Source organism: Tenrec ecaudatus, chromosome 2 (assembly GCF_050624435.1).
Source record: "Tenrec ecaudatus isolate mTenEca1 chromosome 2, mTenEca1.hap1, whole genome shotgun sequence".
Classification (NCBI taxonomy): domain Eukaryota; kingdom Metazoa; phylum Chordata; class Mammalia; order Afrosoricida; family Tenrecidae; genus Tenrec; species Tenrec ecaudatus.
The window spans coordinates 139,864,178-139,877,641 of record NC_134531.1 but is presented as its reverse complement, the minus strand read 5'-3'; the positions used below and the strand labels follow the sequence as shown (position 1 = coordinate 139,877,641).

Sequence of the window (13,464 nt, the reverse complement as noted above, 5' to 3'; positions counted from 1 at the left end):
AAGGGGACTGGGAGGGGAGGGCGCGCCTCCAGCCTGCCCCCGGAGGCAGCCGGCGGGACCGCAGGCTGGAGGCGCGCCGGCGTGATTCCGACCGCGGGAGCAGGAGGAGGAGCCGGAGGTGGCTGGCGGGGGGGGGGGGGGGGGGGGGTGCTCCGGCTCGGGAGATGGAAGGGCACGAGGCGGTGCAGGACTCGGGCGACGCGGGAGGTGGGCGTGACGCCGGTGGGGAAGGTGATGCCAAAAAGGGCAGCTGTTCCCCCTTGGGGAGTGGGCAACTGGATGTCGTGGGGGGGGGGGGGACCACGGCTAAGGAGCTAGAGTGAACCGAACCCCTCCTGCCTGTGTCATAGACAGCCCTTTCCTCCGGCAGAAAGCCGACACTCGCCGGCGAACCCACTCCAGTCTCCGGGTCGGGAGAGGAGGTAGTCTCAGAGCCCAGGGATAGGCGGGAAGGGACCGACCGGAGGGAGCTAGAAGTCTGCACCCAGGCGAGGAGGCGGCGGGCGGGAGCCGCTCCGCATACGCAGGCGAGTGGGTGGGAAGGAGGGAGGGAGGGAGAGAGGGAGGGAGGAAGGAGGTGAGGCCGGGAAGATGCCACTGCCGGGGGCGGGGCGGGGCCGGGGATCTGGCAGAGGGACTGCAGCGGTGCTTGGTGGGGGCGGGAGCTATAATGTCACTCATTTGGGGGTCAGGTGTGTGCGTCCCTGGCGGGGGCCGCCACTTGCTTGCATCTTCCCAGTACCGCCCAAGGTGCAGGGGCAGGGAGGGCGGGGGGGGGGGGGGGGTTTGCGAAGCCGTCCCCAGAGCGGGAGCCGAACCGGCAGAGTTGGGAGAAGGTAAACAAGGGCCACGCCCCCTGCCGTCGCCCCGCGGGCGCGCACCCGCCGCTCCGGCCGCAGCCGGTACATTTCCACTCGCCCAGAGCCTCTCCCCAGCCGGACTCCCGCGCAGCTCCGGAGGGGGAGCACCTCAAGATCCCAGCCCGCGCCCCCAGCGTCGGGGCCGAGCACCGGCCACACTCACCTGAAAAGGGTGTCCCCCGCCCCTCCAAAAACTGCCTAATTTGTGCAGCGCCTCTGTGCCCTGCAGCCGAGCATGCTGCCCCCGCGTGCACCCAGCCCGGAGAGGGGGCGACAGGGCGGAGGCGGTGGCCCCCGGAAGGTATCTGGGGCCGGACCGGCTGCACGTGAGCTCAGAGCGGGGTCATGTGCACCGGCTAAGCCCGGTTCGGCGCCCGGACGTGCTGCGTATCAACAAAATGAAACTCGCGGCGACCGGAGGGCAGATAGCTCCGAGTGCCCTCCCCAAGGCGCTTGACCGCCCCCCCGCGCCGCCCCGCACCTTTACCCCGCCGCAGCTCCTCCTCCTGGCCCGAGCCCGCGGGGCAAGTTGCAGCCCGGCGCGCCCCCGCCCGCCCGCGCCCCCTTGCCTGCCTGGGGGCGCTTTGCCGCAGTCATTAATAAAGAAGGTCGCCGAGCTCACCCTTCCAAAAGTTGTTGCATGCGCCCCTCTCAGCCTCCCCGCACTGTACTCTTTAAACACGACTGACCAACATGCGCAATCTCTCTCCCCTGTGCTGTGCATCCCCCCCTCCCCCCCCCCCGCGCGCGCTAGCTTCCTAGAACAGGCAGCCAGCAGGAAAGAGAGCGAGCAAGCCGAGAGAGAGAGAGAAAGAGAGAGAGCAAGGAGCGCTGGCAGATCTGTTGCAAAAACACAAAATAACGCCGTGGAGATGCGCAGGGCCCATCCGCCGTGAACTGAATCTTACCTTGCTCCGCGATGCCCTCCCGAAGGGCGCTGCCCTCGGCTACGCGCCGCGGCAGGGGCCGGAGCGGGAAGGATGCTCCCGAAACCCGGAGCTCCAGGGGCCGGCGCGGGCGGGCGGGGGGCGCGCATCCATCCGGGGTTGCAGCGAGGGAGGCAGCCTGGCCCACGGCGTCCCCAGCCCCGTGGCCCTGCCGGGGACCGTCAAGCTGCCGGGCCAAAGCCGGTGCCGCTACGAGTGGGCGCAAAGTAACTCCATGGACGCTACCCCCCCACCCCCAATAAATACAGCCTCCTCCTGCGATGGCCGCGGTCGGCACCATTCACCAACCCCCTGTGTGTGTTTCTGTTTCTTTTTAAACCAAGACTTCCTTGTGATCTCTTTAGAGAGAAAAAAAAAATGTGTTGGGGTGGGGGTGGGGGCGGGCGGGAGGAGCGAGGGAGGGGGAGTAGCCACTTTTTTCTTATTCACTCCGATCTCCTCTCCTGACACCCCCCGCCGTCCGCTCCCCCTCCCCCAGCCCAGTTGTTTGGTTCCCGCGGCGAGTCCAGGTAGCGTTGCCCGCCCCAGGGTGAGGGTGCCCAGCCGGGCCGGCCGCCCGCCGCCCGCACCCCGGGCCCAGACTTCCCATAGGCTCTAGGGCGCCCCCAGCCCGTCCTGTCCCCAGGGCCGGGCCTGAGCGGCGGCAGCGCCCGTGCAAGTCCCATCAGGTCTGCTCACACTTCACACACTCACATTCATACCCCGCCCCTCCACTCTCACTCACACTTTCAGCTCACACCCCGCCCCCTTCGCTCCCCAGACCCGGGCGGCGCCCCCCGCAACCTTTAAAAAAAAAAAAAGACAAGCTTATACTTAAAAAAATCTTTTGGCGCCATATTAATGACGTACTTAAAATTTGCCATTTCTCCCTGCGTCAAAAAGACGTTTCTTTGCAAATAACAGCCTGAAGGCGACACTCACGGAGGGAACGAGGTTTGCACTGAGCACCCCGCCCCCCGGGGCTCCAGCGCTAGAAGACCCTCGCCCAAGGCCTAGCTCCTAAATCGCTGATTTAAAAATGCGACTGGAATAAATCGCGTGGCGTTTTGCAGCGCCAGAAGTGAGCTGAAAGTGCTGGCAGGAGCGGAGAGGAGGGGCTCGCCGGAGTCTAGGGGAGGGGGCGCGGCCCTCCTCCCCCACCCACACCAGATGGAAACTAACAGCCCGGGCGGGGGAAACTTGAAATTGTGGGCAACCTCAGGAATATGGAGGGGCGGGCCGTAGTGAGGGTCCCCCACAGGCCCGCCGACCCCTCCCCTCCCCCCCCTCAGGTCCCGTGGCCTCCAGGCGCCCAGGGCTGCCCTGCATTTCCGGGGGGTAGGGGACGCGGTGATGGGTGGTGGGTTGGTGGCACGTCTGACCCTGTAAGAGTTTTCATTCGCCCCAGGTTAATCCCATCCCCCTTGTACCCCACCCCTTTCTCCAATGCCACGAAAGGGTTAAAAACCGAGGGGCAACTTCCAAAGGCTGGCACTCGGCGAGGAAGCAGGGCGCCCCTCTCCCCACCCTTCGCCTCCTCGCCCCTCCTCCTCCGGCTCCAGTTCCCGACTTGACCTTGTGGTGCACAAACAGAGCGCTCGGATCCGCGCAGTTTCTGGAAGAAGAGCCTGCGCTTGCCGGGCGGGCGGGCTGGCGGGCGACGCGCGGGCGGTGGCGGGGCCTTGGGGCCGTTCCCAGAGCCGCCGGCCACACCCACCCAGCCCGCCTCGGCGCTCACCTTCTCTCGAGGAAGGAGAAAGGCTGTGCTCCTGGATGGGGAGGAGAGGGCAAGCTGCCACCTCCTCCGGATGCCCCCAGCTGGGCAGGGGGGTGGTCTGGCCTCTGGCGGGGGAGCAAGGGAAGATGTGGGAGCTTGGCCCAACATCCCCCTAGGTCTAGGATCACTGCCAACTTTTCCTCCCCTTTCCCCCACACCTCCTTGGCTGCCCTCAAAAGATGATCAGTGATTTTCTTTTTCTCCCCTCTCCCCCCTCCCCACCCCCCCCAGCTCAGCTCACCTTTGACTTTGAAGGCACATGAGTGAGTTGTGTTAACCGGGAACAGGAACCGCCTTCTCTCTCCAAGACTGAAGATTGTTTTTTCTTTCCTTCCCTTCCATGGAAAGATAAATATTCAATTTACATGAGATGACATTTATGTGACAATTAAGAAGATTCCCCGATGGAATGTTGTGAACACATTTGCTTATAGGAAAAATAAATCTAATAATAAACAAACTCATAATAACAGCACCAATCCTCCGACAGGGCGGATTGTCTACACAACAAAGAGGGAGATGATGGATGCTGAAATAAGAGCTTTTTGCAACGAGAGAGAAATATGAGCTCAAAGGGAGCCATTGCATTGCTTCTGTTCCTTGGGCTCATTCACAAAGTCTGGGAAGGCCCCTGGAGGAGAAGGGGGAGGAGGGACTGGGGCTCACGACCCATTAGACCTGGCTCTGGCTCTTTGTGGGCAATTAGTAGGATTTTCCTAAACCCACGCCCAGTGCCTGGAAACAGGTGTCACAGGCTGTGGTCTTGTGGAGAAAGGGTTAAATTCCTGCTTATGAATCCTGATTCTGCCAGTCAGTAGAAGAGAGCCGACCTGATGTGGGCAGTGAATGGGCCTCTCTTTTCTCAGCTGTAGAATGGAGTGGTTGGAGGGCTCTTGAGGCTGGGTGTGCTCCTGCCCACAAGTCTGTGCTTGGAAGGCTGCATGTGCTTCCTGAGACGCTCTTGACACTGGGAAACCGGGGACCGTCATTGCCATCTTTCTCTCTTTGAAGACACACGCGGTCTCCAAGGATGAGCAAGAGAACCATAGGTATAGCAACGGTGGTCCAAACGTTAGCCGCAGCTCTGTGGCTTGGGGTCCAGCGGGATGAGGGAAGGGTCAGCTTACAGTGGCAGCATCTACAGTGGTCGAGTGTGGCTGCAGAGTGTTGACATGCATGAGAGGACAAGCCAGGCTCTCTCCTCCAGTGCCTTGGCACATGGTGATAAAATGTGCTGTCGAAGACCATGTACAGAGCACCTGCTCTGTGTGGTGCATGGAGCCAGTCCATCCTTACCAAAGCCTCTCTTCAAGTGTTCGGAAAGGTTTCAGAACATATCAACGGGGACACTGCTTATAAGTGGAGACACAAGGGGTACTTAGGTCCAGGTAACCCCAAAGGCCTATGGAAACCATCCCGGCTTCCACTGATCACGAGGCCATACATCAATGCATTAGTAATGGTTTGATTGGGGCTGGGAGCCCGACTGCCATCGTGGAAAACTGAGCAGGATTTTACGGGGCTTGAGTGGGTCCCAGACCCCCTAAAGGTTCATGGGAGACACCTGTTGCAGAAGTCTGGAAGCCCCACCAGGATTTCTCACGTTGAGCCCCTGCTGCTGTTTAAGTTTAGTCTTAGCACTATTAGCATAATGATAACGATAAGGTTAATTGTTAACACTTTAATCTTTATTAAAAGTCTCACAAATCATTCATTAACCCTTTGCGGGGGGATGGATATGGAGCAGTTTGGAGATGTGATTATTTATTTGATGGCCACTGATTGAGGGGAGTGGGCTATGCCAGACACAATTCTAAGTCCTGGGATCAGAGCACAACACATCAGAAAAGAATTTCAACGCTTGGGGGACTGACTTACGAGTGGAGGGAGCTAGACAATTGAAAAAAAAGTAAACTATGTCCTGTGTTGGAAGGTGACTACGTAGTATAGGGGAAAACAAGGAAAGGGGGAGAAGGAAGGGGGTGCAATTTAAGGACATCAGCCAGAAGCTGGCTATGAGGAGAAGGAAGGAAAGCTATGCGGGCAGATGGAAGAAGAGCATTCTGGGCCAAAGGTTCTTAACTTGGAGATTCCCCCAAGAGGTCTATGGATATAGTTCAGAGAGTCCTGATCTTAGGCAGGCAGGAAAAAGAAAAGAAATTCCATCTTTATTGAACTAATTAGAATGTAGCATGTTCTTCCGTTATGAGTGCAGGCAGCAGATCACAGTGGTGATTCGTAGCACCTGTGATGCTGCTAACCAAAACCACAGATATTTCCATATCACATTATGGTTGTTGCCGTTAGCTTCCCATATAGTCCCCTCACCAGCACTTCTAAATTACGCTGCGAGCTCTTGCAATTTAATGACTTAATGAGAAGCACATACATTAATTACTACATTACACATTTAAAAATATTTCAGTCGTATTTCAAGAGAATCGGTCTTCCTCGTAATTTATGCAATGTGTTTCACAGATTTAAAAGCACACTCAGAACGAGTCCATGGGCACTACAGACTGGCACACACAGCACAAAGGTAAAGAATCCCTGTCTCTGCAAGCACAAAGGCCCTGGGGTCGGAAGGCGCTTTTTATGTCCTGGGAAGAGATTATATAGCGCACTGTTAGAAATTTGCCTTTTGCTGGGAGTTAGCTGAGAAGTGAGTGGAAGGTTTTAAGCAGGAGGGTGACATGGTCTGACTTACTAAATCCTGACGGGGGACAGGCTGAAGGGGACAAGGGCAGAGACAGGAAAACAATGGAAAGGTTTCAGCAATCAGCCAGCAAGAGGCGATTGATGCGAACTTGGACCAGAGTGGTTAGCAACGGAAGTAGTGAGAAGTGGGCTGAATTCTGGGTCTGTTTGGCAGGTAGCTCTGGCGGGATCTGCTGTGGTGTGTGCGTGCTCGAAAGAAGTCGAGAAGCCTTCCACACTTTGGTCTTGAGCCGGTGAACAAATGGCGTTGCCATTCATGGAGACGAGGGCAACATCCGACTTTGGAGGATGTTCAGGAACATAGTGTCATGCCCTCGTGCAACCATCTCGAGAGACCTATTAGACTCCCTCATGCAACCATCTTGGAGACAGCTATCCATGGATTCTCAGTTCAGGGATGAGGTCTGAGCAGATGATGCCATTTCACAGCTGTCAGCTGATCAACGGTATTTTAATCTATAGGAAGTGAGTGGTGTAAGAGAAGCGGTCCAGCGGTGATGTCCTTGGGCACTGCAAGGTTGAGAGGTCTGGAAGATGCTGAAGAATTAACAAGAGGTTGACAGACAGGAAGCATTCAGAGGGAGGAGGGACGGTGTCTAGAGAGGATGGTGTCCTGGAAGCCAAGTGAGGAGAGAGCTTTACGAGGGAGGAAAGGCTAACGTCCAAAGCCGCTGATGGGTCAGACCAGAGTTGAGAGTTCATTAGCAGCCAGCTCAGCAACATGGAGGTCACGGATGACCTTGACCACAGCGATGTCAGTGGAGTATTTTCAGCACAAGTTTGATCAGAGTGGGTTCATGAGAGAGTGAGAAAGTTTACACTTTAGAAAGAAAATGTTTTGAGAATGATGATGGCAACAAATGTACAAAAGTGCTTGACACGATGGATGAATGGACGGATGGATGGATGGATGGATGGATGGATGGATGGATGGATGGATGGATGGATGGGTTGTGATCAGAGTTGTATGAGCTCCCAATAAAATTATTTTAAAAAGAAAAAAAAACCATTTACACTTGATCAGTTTTTCTCCAGCTACTGGCCAACAGCAAGGTGTCTTGTACACGAGGGTGAGTCCAAAGCGCTTGTTGCTAAGGTCCCAGTCATACAGGCACAGGTTTATTCCAGCCCAGCTTGTTGACACATGGCTCTGCAGCCAGTGGAGGGGCACACAAGTTCTCTCAGCCACCTACTGGTCCTAGGCTCCTTAGAGTGCCTTCAGGGGGAAAAAAAACAAAATATAAAACCAAAATCTAGTCAGAAAGTTTTCAAGGAGACCTGCTGGACCAGTGAAATCCAAGGCATTGGCCCAGACGGCTTTGGCAAGAAATTATCTTGGGGGATCTCAAAGGGTTCATCTTGATAGATTTTCCCAAAGACCAATCACAGGGGCATATTATGAACAAGTTTTATGGAAACTGAAAACTGCATTGTGAGAAAAAGGCCAGGAAAGAGTTGCCCTGTAGAATCCCCCACTGACCCCACTCCACCCCCCATCAGACAGTTCATCTCTCTGCTCATTCTTCAAGAGGAGCAAGGTTTTTATTATTATTATTATTATTATTATTATTATTATTATTATTATTATTATTATTAACTTGCTTCTTTTTTTTAGGAGCAAGGGCTTTGCTAGCCGAATTTCATTGGAAAAATTTACTTCATCTGTCCTAGACTCCTTCTATCCTACAGCCTTGATCTTGTCCCTTCAGACACCTTTTTGTTCCCCAAATTCAATGAACACTGTAAAGGAATGCAATTCGAGTTCCTCAAGAATGTCCAAACTGACATTTGGACCCGGTATAAATCCAGGAGCACAGAATTATTTGGGGTAAGGCCTTAAACTCACTGAAGCTGTCGATTCCGACTCAATAGGACGGAGTAGAACTTGCCCAGTGGGTTTTGAAGATGAAATCTTTATGTGAATAGAAAGCCTCCTCTTTCTCCCAATGAGCAACTGGTGTTTCAGACTGCCGCACTGACAGTTAGCAGGCCAATGAGCGACGCTCGGCATCCCCAGGGCTTCTTGGGAGAAGGGCTGGAGAGAAGGAAGCATCACCCTCAGAAGTCTATAGACCTAGAAGGAGGAGGCTTCAAGAAGCAATAGCTTCACCTTCGGATTTTTTGCTTAAGGGTCACTATGATTTTGTAGCAGTGCTTTCCCACCGACTCTAGTGTGTATTTGTGAGTGTGTATAGAGATGGAGAACCCTGTATCTGCAGACACTCAATTCAACTAACGGTTGTTGAGGAGCCTCCCTGTGCTCAGCGTGGTGATGGATGCTATAAATATTGAGGGAAATGAAACACACTCACTGCCTTCCCAGAGTTTATAATCTTGCAAACCCCTGTGACACATGAAACACACACAGCACATGGTTCAATATACAAAGTCATTTGGGGCATCCGTTTTTCTAGGGGACTTGGCAGATGGTTAAGATCGTGGATTCCAGAGCCAGCCAGACCTGGCTTTGACTCTGGTCTCCATCATCCACCAGCCCTGCGACTGCCAAAATCACGCAAGTGCTCTCAAGCGATGGGCCTGGGACAGCGTCTGCCTGGAATCTTCATTTTTAACAAACACCTGGTTATTTTTGATGCCCTCAGCCTGGAACCATATGCTGTTCCATAGGCTATCAGGCATTGGCTTAGCACTCAGTAATTTCTCATTAGAAGTCCAGCAGCGCTTGTTGCACAGAAAGATTCTTTAAATGACTTGCAGTGCATGTCCCGATGGGAGGTCCAGCATATCTACACATTCTAAACGGAGAACACAGCACCATTCAGCACTTCTTCATTGACTATTTATTGAGCGCATACTATGTTCCTGGTAATAGTCCAGGGCCAGAGACATAGGCGATATTTCACTCTTGATTTGACCGAGTCACTGAGGCAGGCAGGAGCCCCAGTTGGCATGCTCCTCAGCAGCCTGCAGCTGTGCCAGGTGGGAAGTCCTTGTTTAGGGATGTGACCCGTGTTCGCTCCCTAGCTGCTTAGACCACTGCTCCAGTGGCACCACGCACACGAATCACCTGGACTCTCGTGATAGTGAGCTTTCTGATTTGGCAAGCCTGCATTTCCGAGGGTCTGCTGCTGCGAACCGCTGGTCTATGGACCATCCTCAAAGTAGCACAAGGGTTAGAGGACCAGGGAAATTCGGTCACCACACCTATTTTAACTTTTGAGAATTCCTGGAAATCTTGGGGAGAAAGGGTGGGAACATAGGAAGCTCTCAGGGAACTTGCTGATTTCTTGGTTCCAGGTGAGGTTGGTGCACACTTTCTTCTGTCTCCTCTGCTTCTGGAATCCAATTCTTGCTCGCTCACATGTCCTCAGTGGTATTACATAGCCTTTCTTCAATACTGATATCACATTCCTGTTCTATAATCCAGCTAATAAGTCTGGTGAGAGGACACGACCCTGACACGCACCTTTCCTGATTTTAAACCATTCTCTTGTTCTGTTCACACAGCTGCCTCTTGATCCATGCACAAGTTCCATACTGGCACAAAGAAGTGTTCCGGGATTCCCATTCTTCTCAAGGCTATCCATAATTTGTTATAGTCCACACAGCTGAGTGACTTGCCGTGGTCAATAAAACACAAGTCAGCATCGTTTTGGTATTTTCTGCTTTCAGCCAAGATCCATCTGATATCAAGAATGATATCGCTCATTCCACACCCTCTTCTGAATCCGCCTCCACCTCTGGCAGCTCTCTGTCAATGTCCTGCTGCGATCATGGATGGATGATCTTCAGCAAAATTTTACTTGCATGTGATATTAATGATATTATTGTATAACTTGAGTATCCTGTTGGGGCGCCTTTCTTTGGAATTAGCACAAATATAGATCTCTTCCAATCATTTGGCCAATTACCTGTCTTCAAAATTTCCTGGCGTAGATAAGCAAGTGCTCCCAGTGCTATGTCAACTTGTTGAAACATTTCAATTGATATTCCATCATCTCCCAGAGCCTTGTTTTTGGCTGATGCTTTCAGTGTAGCTTAGACTTCTCTCAGTACCACTGTTCTTGCTCATATGCTACCTCCTGAAGCGTTTTGGGTTTTTTTTCGGGGTTGGGGGGGGGGGGGGGAGGATATAGTGACTGTGTGTATTCTTCCCATCCTCCTTTGATGCTTTCTTCATCATTAACTATTTTCCCCATGGAATCGTTCAGTATTGTAACTTGAGCCTTTGAATGTTTTCTTTGCGTTCTTTTGGTTTCAGATCTGCTGGCCATGCTCTTTTTTGGTTTCCTAATTCCAGGTTTTGCACATTTCATTATAATATTTTAGTGTGCTTTCTTTAGCTGCCCTTTGACAATATTTGTTTATCTTTTCTACTTCACCATTTCTTCCAGTTGCCTTAACACATTGGCAGGAGCGTCCAGTCCCTGGAGAAGGACACCACGCTTGGTAAGGTAGCGGGCAGCGAAAAGGAGGAAGACCTTTGACAAGATGGACTGACACAATGACTGCATTGATGGGCTCCAACATCAGAACAATTGTGAACAATTGCAAGGACTTGGAAACAACCTAAATTTCCATCAGCAGTCGAATGGGTCAAAAAACTGTGGTACATACATGCAACGAAGTACTACGCGTGCCTAAAAAGCAGCGATGAACACATGAAGCACATTGCCGTACGCAAGAACTGGAGGAAATCATGCTAAGTGAAGTAAGTAAAGCACAAAAGGACAAGTACAACCTGAGTCTACCGAGGTAAGTTTAAAACAAAACAAAATGGGGCATAGGGGAAAAGCTACTATATACATACATCCCTGGGGTGAGGTCCAGCAATTATGGCAGGTCCAGCAATTATGACAGGGGCCAAACACAATCCAAGGATCCATACAGCAGCCAGCTAAATAAGAGGGGAAAAGAAACACACACACAAAAAGACATGGGTGGGGGGGAGCAGGCACTAACCCACCCAAGGGGAGGGTATTGTTTCTCTCTCCACAGGAGAGGAAGAGAGACCAGGCTTCAACCCGATGCACCAAGATACGAATACAACATACAGGCACGTTCCAGGGAACCAATAGAGAGGTCTGCGGGGGCCGGCCCCAATCCCAACTATGAGGACACCCCCACCCCCTCAGAAGAATGCACTTCAGAGGACAGCACTGAGGCTACAGCTTGGGGAGAAGGGCATGTCAGGGTATAGCACACGGGAGAAATGCAAAGGGATGGAGAGGGAGGAGAGGACACCCTGGCCCACCAAACCCTGAGTATGATGTTCCTGGTAGAGCAGACAATGCCCGGGGAGGGTTGTAGAGCTGGCTCCACCCTGGGACATGGGGTCCCTCCCTGAACCATGGTGCTGTGGGAGACAGCATTGGCGACACAGTGCGGGAACAGTGCATGGTCTGGCTCCATCACGCTGGAGCGAGGCACTGAGGGCATGCGGCAGAGCAGCAGGGGGAGCAGACCCATGAAACCCCCAGGGAATACCAAAAATAGGCTTTGGAGACAGAGTGTGGCACCCCATCCGACTCAACTGGAAAACACTCGTAAAGGCCAACAAACAGACCTTGAACTATTTATAGGCTTTTCCATTTTTGTCAGTGGCTTTCTTTATATTATAGTTATTTTGCTTTTGGTTGTTGTTGTTGTTATTCCTTTGTTTTCTTTGACTCTGCCTAGTTTTTGTGCTTATTAATGTATCTGCATGCCTATCTAGATAAGAGAGGCGGTATAAACAATTCAGACATGAAAAGAACGGGACCAATGGTTCTGGGGGAGAAGGGAGAAATGGGTGTGGAGGCAGTAACCAACCCAGGGACAAGGGAATAACAAGTGAACTATAATCAATGGAAGGAAGGTCGTAGGATGCCTAGTGGGGCCTAATCAAGGGCAACGTAGCAGTGAGGAATTACTAAACTCGAATGAAGCCTGAACATGATGGTGGGACAAGAGGAAAGTAAAAGGAAATAGAGAAAATAACCAGGAGGCAAAGGGCATTTATAGAGGCCTAAATGCAGGCATGTACATATATAAATACATATATAACGAATGAGGAATAGAGCTGTGTACTCATATCTATAGTTAAGAATTAAGGCTGCAGATGGATATTGGGCCTTGACTCAAGTACTCCTTTAACACAAGAACACTGTTCTAACAATCCGGCATTGTGTGATGCTCACCTTCCCAACACGATCTCTGAAGACAAAGTGGGTGCATAAGCAAATGTGGTGAAGAAAGCTGATGGTGCCTGGCTACCAAAGGATATAGTGTCTGGAGTCTTAAAGGCTTGAAGATAAACAAGCAGCCATCTAGCAGGGAAGCAACAAAGTCCACATGGAAGAAGCACACCAGCCTGTGTGATCATGAGATGTTGATGGGATCAGATATCAAGCATCAAAGACCCAGAACAAAATCATACCCAAAGTGAAGTGGGGGTATGTGTCATGGAGACCCAATGCCCATCTGTAGACAATTGGACATCACCTCACAGAGGGGTCACAGGGAAGAGATGAGCCAGTCAGGGTGCAGTATAGCACTGATGAAAGCCACAACCTTCCTCTAGTTCTTTGACACTTCCTTCCCCCCACTATCATGACCTCAATTCTACCTTACAAATGGGATTAGACCAGAGCATGCACACTGCTACAGATAAGAGCCCACAACACAGGGAATCCAGGATAGATTAATCCCTCAGGGTCAACAAGGAGAGTAGAGATACCAGTAGGATTAGGGGCTGGGGGTGGGAGAGAAAGGGAGAATAGATTACAAGGATCAATCTAGAACCCCCTCCCAGGAGGGACAAATAATAGAAAAGTGGGTGAGGGGCGATGGAGGACGATGTAAGATATGGAAATAATAATCTATAACTTATCAAGGGTTCGTGAAGAAATGGGTAGTTGATATCAGGGGCTCAAGTAGGAAGAGAATATGCTTTGAAAATGATGAGGGCAGCATATGTGCAAATGTGCTTGACACACTGCATGAATGTATGGATTGTGAAAAGAGATGTAAGAGCCCCCAATAAAAGTATTTTTTAAAAAAGAAGAAGAAGAACGATAGTGAAGATGACACGGGACTGGACAGGGTTTCCTTCGGTTGTACGTAGGAACCGACTCAAAGGCACCCAAAAACAACAGTCGCCTTAGGTGGCCTCCTTAAGCAAGGAGGAACATTCAATTCTGTTGGTCACTCAGCAGACATTTCCTGGGCATCTACTAAGTGC

General features: G+C 51.9%; 1 protein-coding gene across 3 annotated transcripts in view; it reads right to left on the bottom strand.

The window, feature by feature from the left end:
* Positions 1-3,457, bottom strand: part of JADE2 (jade family PHD finger 2) — a 47,245-nt gene extending 43,788 nt beyond the window's left edge. The window contains exon 1 of one of the 3 annotated variants that reach the window (XM_075541563.1): positions 3,362-3,457. The gene's annotated coding sequence lies outside the window, so the exon portion shown is untranslated. Of the gene's footprint in view, positions 1-1,023; positions 1,107-1,768; positions 2,450-3,361 lie in introns of those variants that run through there. The other 2 variants (XM_075541562.1, XM_075541564.1) reach the window with 2 other exon arrangements.
* Between the last annotated feature and the right edge of the window lie 10,007 nt (positions 3,458-13,464).